The following is a 10,739-nucleotide window of genomic DNA, read 5'->3' as shown; positions in this document are numbered from 1 at the left end:
CACTAGTATGGAAATTGACCTTCTAACCCTTAAAATATGGATTTTCATCCGGAAAATGATGATTTTTCCACTTAAAACCACTAGGAAACTTCAAAATTCAATGAAACTCATCTGGACTTGGGCAAATTTACCAAAAAATTGAGTGAAACAATGGAAACCTATCAGGCCAAAGTGCGAAATCAACTTGAATAACTTCCTAGGAGCAAGAAAACAAATCCAAAGGGTTCGAAAACACCTTAGCACTTAAAAATCACCGACGTGGACGTCAAAAACACGTTAACGCTCAAAAGGTCTACACTTAGACAAAAACTAGGATCATCAAAATCTAAACTTTACGTGCTTGATCCTATAACTTCAAAAATACCCTAAACGACACTAGGCATGACCAAAACTTCGAGACTCGGGCACAGGAAACACAAAATTGCACCCTAAGCTGCCAAAACCCTAACCTAAACACGCAGAAAGCAGGAAAAGAGGGGGTCCCTGTTAGCGATTTAAATTCGTCTGGGCCACAATCCCAACATCATCCCTTATGACGTCGAAGCCTTGCACTCAACAATACTTGATTTCTGGTGGACTCATTAAGAGCCATTCAACTTCATCGACAGACCATGCTTTCACTTTTATTAGAAAATAATTTTATGAAAGGAACGTTAACATTTATTGAATTTTATCTTCTTCCTGTTTTGTACACATGGGTACAAAACTATTATTGACATGTGCATTTAGTCACTTTCAAAGTCATGAAATCCTAGTGCATTGTAACTCACGTGGTTCATATTTTTGTTTAGCGTTTCTTTTTTTTTTATTGCAAATTCCTTCTCTGCATTAAGGCTTTACACAATACTCTTACGAGTCTCAACGAAATTAACTTTGAGGTATTCTGCAAATCTTTTCCATAATGATCAATTGAATTTTTGTATTGCAAATTCCTTCTTTGCATTCAGGGTTTCGACAGTACTCTTACGAGTCTCAAAGAAATTAACTTTGAGGTATTCTACAAATCTCTTCCATAATGATCAATTGAATATGTGGAAAGTATGCACATATTATAATTCAAACCTTCAATTATCCATCGAATCTAAGAATTTCAGTCTAAGAGTATCAGATAGGGCTCTTGAGAATAGGCATTATGATTTGGAAATGAATTCTTTACCTTATGTTCCCATAAATGCCTTATAATAGCAAACTGTAAAAAAACCGAATGACTTAAAATACATCAAATGTGCCTCAGATTAGTAAAGACCATTTTAAAATATATAGATAATGTTTTAAATATTTGAATAAATTTATTTAAATATTAACATTTTTATCAATTGAATTCATGAAATTTCCACAGTCCATAATAGCATGCTTGTTATTCTTCTGAATTTGACCGTGTGTGTTTTGACGTTGCCAACGTTACAGATCAAACACCATGATCTATCATCAGGGCAAGAGAGCAAGAGAGCAAAATATGAAGATATTAGCAGACCCGACAGATTAAAAAGAAGGAAGAAGAGGCTCAAAGAACAAGGAACGAAATAAAATTAAAAAATAACCACCAAATAAAATTAAAAAATTACCACCCAAAAGGAAGCAACACAAAAAAAACACACCAAAAAAGAGGAGCGAAAAGAAAGCCAAAAGAAGAAAGAATATATATATATATATAGGTACATTTACATATCTATATGTACATATACAATATAAATAATATAATTGCATCTATATAAAAATATATATTTTCCTGATTGTTAAGGGCTTCAAAAATTCTTCTTCTTCGACTGTTATCCCTGGTTCATATATGTTTCCTTTACAATCGTAACTGTTGTTACTATCAAGTCATTTTGGATTGAGGTTACCTCTGCTTCCCCGTAATTCCGTAGATGTTGGGTAATTCCCATATCCTCCAAGTTATTCTCCTCCAATCTTGAGGTAGGATATGTTATCTCTGCACCTTCAATCGCTATCGCCTCTGCCTTTGCATTTCCTCCTTGCTCTCCTTTTTCTGTCCGTTCTCGGATTTTTCCTATATTTGGTTCCCTAGTTGGTATCTCTTTCTTTCTCGTATAATTGCATTTCTTCTTGCTCATAAGTTTCAACTTTATTGGCTATGGCAAAGATCCAACACTCCTGCTCATGTCCTTCAGATTTACAATTAGGGCATAAAATCAAGTTGTCCTTTCTCTCCACCTTATGTTTCCATGTTCCCCAATCCAAATATATTTTGATTTCCCGTGCGATTGGAGGGCAGGGCATTAAATTAAGACATAATATTGCATAGGTTCCAAAACATCTATCTTCCAATTTCCTGCCAACTTGGATGAGTGGTCCTATGTAGTGGCTGATTTCTTTCGGGGTCTCTTCCTTCGAGTATTCTATGGGTAAGTTATATAGTCATATCCAAACTAGTCCGACCTCAATCTTCTGTTTCCAAGGGTCCAAATTGGGCATCCACTCTTTCATGTATATTCATGTTCCATCCATCATATAGGGTCCATAGTTTAGGACAACCCATCTATACTTTTGCCAATGGGAATTCTACCAAGAAGAAGCCATTTGATAGTGATTTCACCTAATTGTTGGTGCCCCAATGCGTATCACACCATCCTTTCATTTTCCAAATGTTGGCCATCAGCCTCCCCATTTGATAAATAACCCTACTTATTTAAGTCTATCTACTCTGCTCTTTACTTGAGACTATTTAACAAAAATTGAGATGCTTTTATCAAGGGGTTTATGTAGGGGGTAAGTGCACCAAGATGGTGTGCAAAAAGGGGGGTCTAAGTGGACACTTTTTTTTCTTTTTTTGAAATCAACTAAATCTGAACTTGGAGGAGAAATTTGAGAGTTATCCACTTAAAATATGAAGATACTCAAAGAACAAAGATTGTGGTACTATGAATCTAGTTTCCAAATTACTATTTTTTTTCAAAATTGGATAAGATTAAGGGGGTCAAATCCTTCGCATACAAAAAACAAATCCCGATTTTTCTTTGAAAAACATAACATAGTGTTTGACGTGCGCATCAAAAAAGTTAGTTAAATTTAGTATTTTGACAAATCTTTTGGTAGAAAAATAGTTAAGAGTGAGCACTAGAAGTTGTGTATTTTTTTGTAAATTTTTGTTTAGTTTTTTTTTTTTGATGATTTTTCGAATCGTGCACATCCTGAATATCAGGTACCTGTTTGTGTGCGAAGCATAACTTGAACCACAATAATCCAAAATGCAATTTAAAAATAAATGTAAACAATTGAGTGTACTACAATAATATTTAAAGTTTTTAAAATTTGGATAAGTAGATCAAACGTTATTCAAATATTGGTACACGTCTCTGAGAATTATGGAGACACTGGTAAAAGAAATTCAAGATTAATATGTTATTGCTGTTCAAAATTTTAAAAAATTATATGGTTAGAAAGCTCAGAAGATGGGTGAAAATATGGTGGCAATTTTAGAAATACCCAGTTGATGAGGTGTAGACCACATGATGACAAAGTCGAGAAACCAATTTGATAAAACAAAACACGTCAAAAATGAGGGAAATTGAGGGAAATCAAACTTCCAACCCTCAATGTTTTCATCCAAGCCTAAACGCATTAAACACGTACGAGTTTTGTTTAACTAATAGCACATATGAAGTTTGTAGAAACAAAAGCATGTATGCGTTGTAGAGAGAACAAAACCCGTATGCGTTTTAGAGAGAACAAAACTTGTACGGGTTATGTCAACATAAAGACATCCTAATATATAGAAATACATATGTATATAATATGTGTGTGTGTGTGTGTGTGTGTGTGTGTGTGCATATATGTATGTAAAATATATGCATATATATTCTCTCAATATCTTAGTACATTGCATTACTACCCCCTCTCTCTCTCACTCTCCCTCTCTCTCCCCCTTAGGACCCCACATAACCCCTAATGATATCATATAAGGTCCCTTACCACACCATATGACCCCTTAAGACTATATGATATCCTAAGGGGTCATATGATGTTCTAACATGTGTGGTCCCATTAGGACCCCAATGACCCCCAATGACACCATATGACCCCTTAGGACCGTGTATGATATCCTAAGGGTCATATGGTGTCGTAAGGGGTCATATGGTGTTGTAACACATGCGTGGCCCAATTAGGACCCCACGCGACCCCTAACGACATTATGTGACCCCTTAACACACCACATGACCCCTTAGGAGCATATGATGTCCTAAGGGGTCATATGGTGTCCTAATGGGTCATATATTATAACAAATGTGTGGCACCATTTGGACTCCACATGACCTCTAACAACACCATATGATGTCTTAAGGGGTCGTATGGTGTCCTAAGGAGTGATATGGTGTTCTAACACATGTGTGGTCCCATTAGGGCCCCGAAGACCCCTAACGACACCATACGACCCCTTAGCAGAAGACATGACCCCTTAGGACCATATGATATCTTAAGCGGTCTTATGATGTTCTACCACATGTGCGACCCGATTAGGACCCTACATGACCTCCAATGACACCATATGACCCCTTAGGACCATGTATGGTGTTGTAAGGGGTCATATGGTGTTGTAACACATGTGTGGCCCAATTAGGACCCCACGTGATCCCTAACGACATCATGTCACCCCTTAGCACACCACATGACACCTTAGGAGCATATGATGTCCTAATGGGTCATATGGTGTCCTAATGGGTCATATGGTGCTTTAACACATGTATGACACCATTAGGATTCCACATGACCCATAACGACACCATATGACCCCTTAGCACACCACATGACCCCTTAGGACCATATGATGTCCTAAGGGGTTGTATGGTGTCCTAAGGGGTCATATGGTGTTCTAACACATATGTAGACCCATTAGGAACCCACAAGACCCCTAACGACACCATATGACCCCTTAGCACACCACATGACCCCTTAGGACCATATGATGTCCTAAGGGGTTGTATGGTGTCCTAAGGGGTCATATGGTGTTGTAACACATATGTAGACCCATTAGGAACCCACAAGACCCCTAACGACACCATATGACCCCTTAGCACACCACGACCCCTTAGGACCATATGATGTCCTAAGGGGTTGTATGGTGTCCTAAGGTGTCATATGGTGTTCTAACACGCATGGCCCCATTAGGACCCTGAAGACCCCTATTGACACCATACAACCCCTTAGCACACCACATGACCCCTTAGGACCATATGATGTCCTAAGGGGTCGTATGGTGTCCTAAGGGGTCATATGGTGTTCTAACATATGTGTGGCCCCATCAGGACCCCAAAGACCCCAAAGGACACCATACGACCCCTTAGCACACGACATGACCCCTTAGGACCATATGATATCTTAAGGGGTCGTATAATGTCCTAAGGGGTCATATGATGTTCTAACACATGTGCGGCCCCATTAGGACCCCACATGACCCACAATGATACCATATGACCCCTTAGGACCATTTGTAGTGTCGTAAGGGGTCATATGGTGATATAACACATGCGTGGCCCGATTACGACCCCACATGACCCCTAACGATATCATGTGACCCCTTAGGGTCATATAGTGTCCTAATGGGTCATATGGTGTTGTAACACATGTGCGAAACCATTAGGATTCCACATGAACCCTAACAACACCATATGACCCCTTAGCACACCACATGATCCCTTAGGACCATATGATGTCCTAAGGGGTCATATGGTGTTCTAACACAAGTGTAGACCCATTAGGACCCCACAAGACCCCTAACGACACCATATGACCCCTTAGCACACCACATGACCCCTTAGGACCATATGATGTCCTAAGGGGTTGTATGGTGTGTTGGACACAAGATGTTAATGAGAGGGGGAGGGGGGGTGAATCAGTGACATCCAAAATCTTAACCCTTTTAATCCTAAGAGTGATTTACGGTTAACAACCTAATGACCAAGTAATCCTATTGGTAAGATAAATCATAGCAACACAATGCAACCACACAAAGGGCATATCACATAACACTATATGTACAAGAAAAACCCAAGATGGGAAAAACCTTGGTGAGAAATACTGCTGGAGTCTACTGCTCCAATCTAGCCTCATAGTAAAAACACCGATTACAACTTATAGGGCACCAACCCAAGGAGCACCAACCCCTGTTGATTTAGGGCACCAATCCAAAGGAGCTACAACCCCTACACTGAACACCAACTCAGTGATCCACAATGAATATCATCAAATACAAAAGTTATAGCCCAGTTACAAATGAGTTTTGTAACCACTTATAAATATTCTCTCTATCGGTTCACCCTCTGTTTCATTCACTGCTGCCTCCTTCTGTTTCTGCTGTTAACACACCGATTTTGACACCATCGGTTACCTCAACCCTTGCCGGTTGAGTCTCTTTCTGCTACTCTATCTCCGTTCTTCTCTATGTCTGCTTTGCTCGATCTCTTCTGGGACTCACTTTTCACCACCTCACTCTCTGCTGCCTTTCTTTCGGTTTTAACACTACCGGTACGCTTATCTGCCACACACTTGTAGTTTTCCAATTGCTCTGGCCTTACCGGTCAAACCTCTGATGAACCCTATCACCGGTTGCACCCTGCTTACCAGTTTACCTTCAAATGCTCAGTTGATTCATTCTCATAGTTAGATCATCTCTTTATTAGCATACTTTTCTTTCAACTGGCATCACACGTATTGGCAGCATCATCAATCCATCCTATCTTTGGCTTGCATACTTATAGCCAGACTTTTTCGCCAAACGATAAATTCATATTTGGCGCGTTAGGGTTCCTTCACCGACTAACAAGGCATACCATATCCAATCAATTCTCATCAAATCGCGTCTTAGAGATGATTGCTTGTACATCACCGCCAACATCATGCCTTCTAATGCACGTCTTCCATCGTTAGCAACTTGCATTTAATCTGTCGGCTCATCTCTTGGTCAATCACCATAATGGTTCGGCGGTTTGCTTCAGCTACTTCGATTTGTACCTAGATATCCTGCATCGATTAGTGTACGCCATGGATCACCTCGATCCATCCTGCCTCGAGTCGCAACCCCTCTGCAACTCGATCGTGATTGTTGCAGTCAACATTTAATGTCAACCAACTGCCAACTACCTCACCAACACACTGCACTAACTTGTGCATGCTTGCCACTTCAATTCCTCGTGGCATCTCTGTCGATATCCATCTCAGCTTTGACCTCTGTGTCGGTCCAGACATGGTCACGACCATCATGCACTACCGATGCTCATCTACCGGTCTACAAACCCTGCCTGACATCTCACCTTATCGGTTAACTTTCTTACCATCGCTTTCTCTGTCTTGCCGGTGTATCACATTTGCCCGATTGTCAAACATGCCGGTCCACAACATGTATCTAGGGTTACTCACCTTTTGCATCTTCATCTGAATGAGAGCATTTCACTTTTGTCTCCTTGTTCACTCAACCATATATTGATATCCTTGTTTACCGGTTGGCACTCTTGATGACTTCACGCAATCAACCTCCAACTGCTATGCATCCAATCACCTACCTTTGCTTACTTTATCTTATCCCAGAGAGTCATGATGTATGCCATGTATGCTTTGGGATAAGCAAGGTATTTCCACTTACCGGTGGGAAGAATAGACAATTGTACTTCAACTGTCAAACACAGGTGGAGGAGGATCTATGTCACCTGCCAGTAATAATGTGACTTCATTGAGGAGAGGATACATCCTCAGCTTTTCCATATGTCCCACTAGCTTTTCCATATGTCATCTTTGCTCGTCGAGCAACACACTCTCTGTCAATCCTTCACTTATCCTATGATAAGATCCTCATCCAGTGGGAGTCCTGCCAGTTGACACATACTAGCATACCGGTGATCTTCAGGCTCTTCATTGTTCCAGACTGCAACAAACTTATCCGGTCACAAGCTTGCCAGTTCATATCACTCACCGGTCACTTCTCTCCCATGCTTGTTCAACATCAACATGCATACTCATTAACCGGTTCCTTCTCTCCCAACACAATGACAACTATACTGGTGGACATCAATGACAATACCATCAATGACACCACAATGCCTATACCAGTTGACATCAATGCCAACATGGTGTCCTAAGGGGTCATATGGTGTTCTAACACATGTGTGGCCTCATTAGGACTGCGAAGACCCCTAACGACACCATACAATCCCTTAGCACATGACATGACCCCTTGGGACCATATGATATCTTAAGGAGTTCTATGATGTCTTAAGGGGTCATATGATGTTCTAACACATGCGCGGTCCCATTAGGACCCCACATGATCCCTAATGACACCATATGACCCCTTAGGACCATGTATGATATCCTAAGGGGTCATATAGTGTTGTAACACATGCGTGGCCCAATTAGGACCCCACGTGGCCCCTTACGATATCATGTGACCCCTTAGCACACCACATGACCCCTTAGGAGCATATGGTTCCCTAAGGGGTCATATGGTGTCCTAATGGGTCATATGGTGTTGTAATACATGTGTGGCACCACTAGGACCCCACATGACCCCTAAGGACACCATATGACCCCTTAGCACACAATATGACCCTTTTGGACCGTATGATGTCCTAAGGGGTTGTATGCTCTCTCTCTCTCTCTCTCTCTCTCTCTCTCTCTCTCTCTCTCTCTCTCTCTCTCTCTCGCTCCCTCCCCCCTTTATCTCCCTTCCTTTCCCATCCTCTGTCTATCTCCCTCTCCCTCACTCCCCCCCTCTCTCTCTCTGTTCTTTTTCTCTCCCTCCCTCCCCACTCTTTCTCCCTCCCTCCCTCCTTCTATCTCCCTTCCTTTGCCATCCTCTCCCTCTCCCCCTCCCTCTCCCTCAGTCTTAGTCTCCGTCTCCCTCCCTCCCCAACTCTCTCTCTCTCTCTCTCTCTCTCTCTCTCTCTCTCTCTCTCTCTCTCTCTCTCCCTTTCTTTACTATAACTAATGCATATGAGTTTTTAACATAAGAGTCTCCGTCTCCCTCCCTCCCCAACTCACTCTCTCTCTCTCTCTCTCTCTCTCTCTCTCTCTCTCTCTCTCTCTCTCTCTTTACTATAAGTAATGCGTACGATTTTTTAACATAAGAAGCGCATATGAGCTATGGAAATTATGAATTGGTGTTGTAACACATGCATGGCCCAATTAGGACCCCACGTGACCCCTAACGACATCATGTGACCCCTTAGCACACCACATGATCCCTTAGGAGCAGATGATTCCCTAAGGGGTCATATGGTGTCCTAATGGGTTATATGATGTTGTAATACATGTGTAGCACCACTAGGACCCCACATGACCCCTAAGGACACCATATGACCCATTAGCACACCATACGACCCTTTTGGACCATATGATATCCTAAGGGGTTGTATTCTCTCTCTCTCTCTCTCTCCCTCCTGCCTCCCTTTCCCATCCCCCCCCTCTCGTTGCCTCCCTCCCTCCCCCCTCTATCTCCCTTCCTTTCCCATCCTCTCTCTATCTCCCTCCCTCCCCCCCCTCTCTCTCTCTCTCTCTCTCTCTCTCTCTCTCTCTCTCTCTCTCTCTCTCTTTGTCTGTTTTTCTCTTCCTCCCTCCCCACTCTCTCTCTCCCTCCCCCCTTCTATCTCCCTTCCTTTCCCATCCTCTCTCTCTCTCTCTCTCTCTCTCTCTCTCTCTCTCTCTCTCTTACTATAAGTAATGCGTACGGGTTTTTAACATAAGAAGCGCGTATGGGCTATGGAAATTATGAACATTGGCCTGTTGGGGTATTTTAAGTGATTAATTATGTGTATGGGTTAACTAAACATAACCCGCACGTGTTTTTTGCACATATTTTAATTTGGTCAACGACCTCAATAGACATAAAAGGAGTTTTTGAAGTCGTTGAAGGCCCCACTGCAACTGATACTGCGATTCTATGATAGTTTTATATGTCAAAGTAAGTGATTTTTTTTTTTTTGCATGATTTCAAATGATTGAATTGTTCTAATTAGTTTGGTCATTGTTATTGTGATTGTTTAATAGTTTTGATTATTAAAAATAATGATAATACTAATTTTTATGATCATTTGCTTGTATATGTTTTTGTAACATATATGTGCAAAATGATTCTATTTAGGACAACCGTTATTAATGATGGGAAATAACAAGCAAGGAACAACCGAACAACGAGAGGCTGAAAATGAAAGACAAAGGTAGCGTATGAAGAAATTACGTGAACTAAGAACAATGGGACACGAAGGTATGTCATCCATAGCAACTCAATTAGATGTACCAAATGAACCTAATGCAATTAAAGAAGAAATCACAATCAATAATCAAACAAACGATGAAGATGCACCAACAACATTTGATTTACCAAATGAACCTAATGCAATTGAAGAAAAGACCACAATGAGTAATCAATCAAATGATGAACATACACCAACTCAATTTGATGCCATGAATGTACCCAATGCACCAATGTTAACACCTCCTAGAATTATTCGTAGGAAACCAAAGTATTTAATTGACATCGATGAGAATATTTTGAAGTCAATGCCTGATAAAATAAACAAACGAACTTGTAGAAGAATGGTTATAAGAATATGACCACTATTTTGAAACTTAAATCAAACTACAAGATGCCAACTAATTGTTGAAATGATTAATAATTTGAATTTTAGAGAGACAATGAAAACTCTAGGCCTAAGATCATCCGAAAGTAATAGTGAAAGAACTATTGTAAGAAATCTATTTGATGCATATCAAGCTATTGGTTAAAAATC

This window comes from Cryptomeria japonica, chromosome 5 (genome assembly GCF_030272615.1).
Source record: "Cryptomeria japonica chromosome 5, Sugi_1.0, whole genome shotgun sequence".
In the NCBI taxonomy this organism is placed as follows: Eukaryota; Viridiplantae; Streptophyta; class Pinopsida; order Cupressales; family Cupressaceae; genus Cryptomeria; species Cryptomeria japonica.
This window is presented reverse-complemented; position numbering follows the sequence as displayed.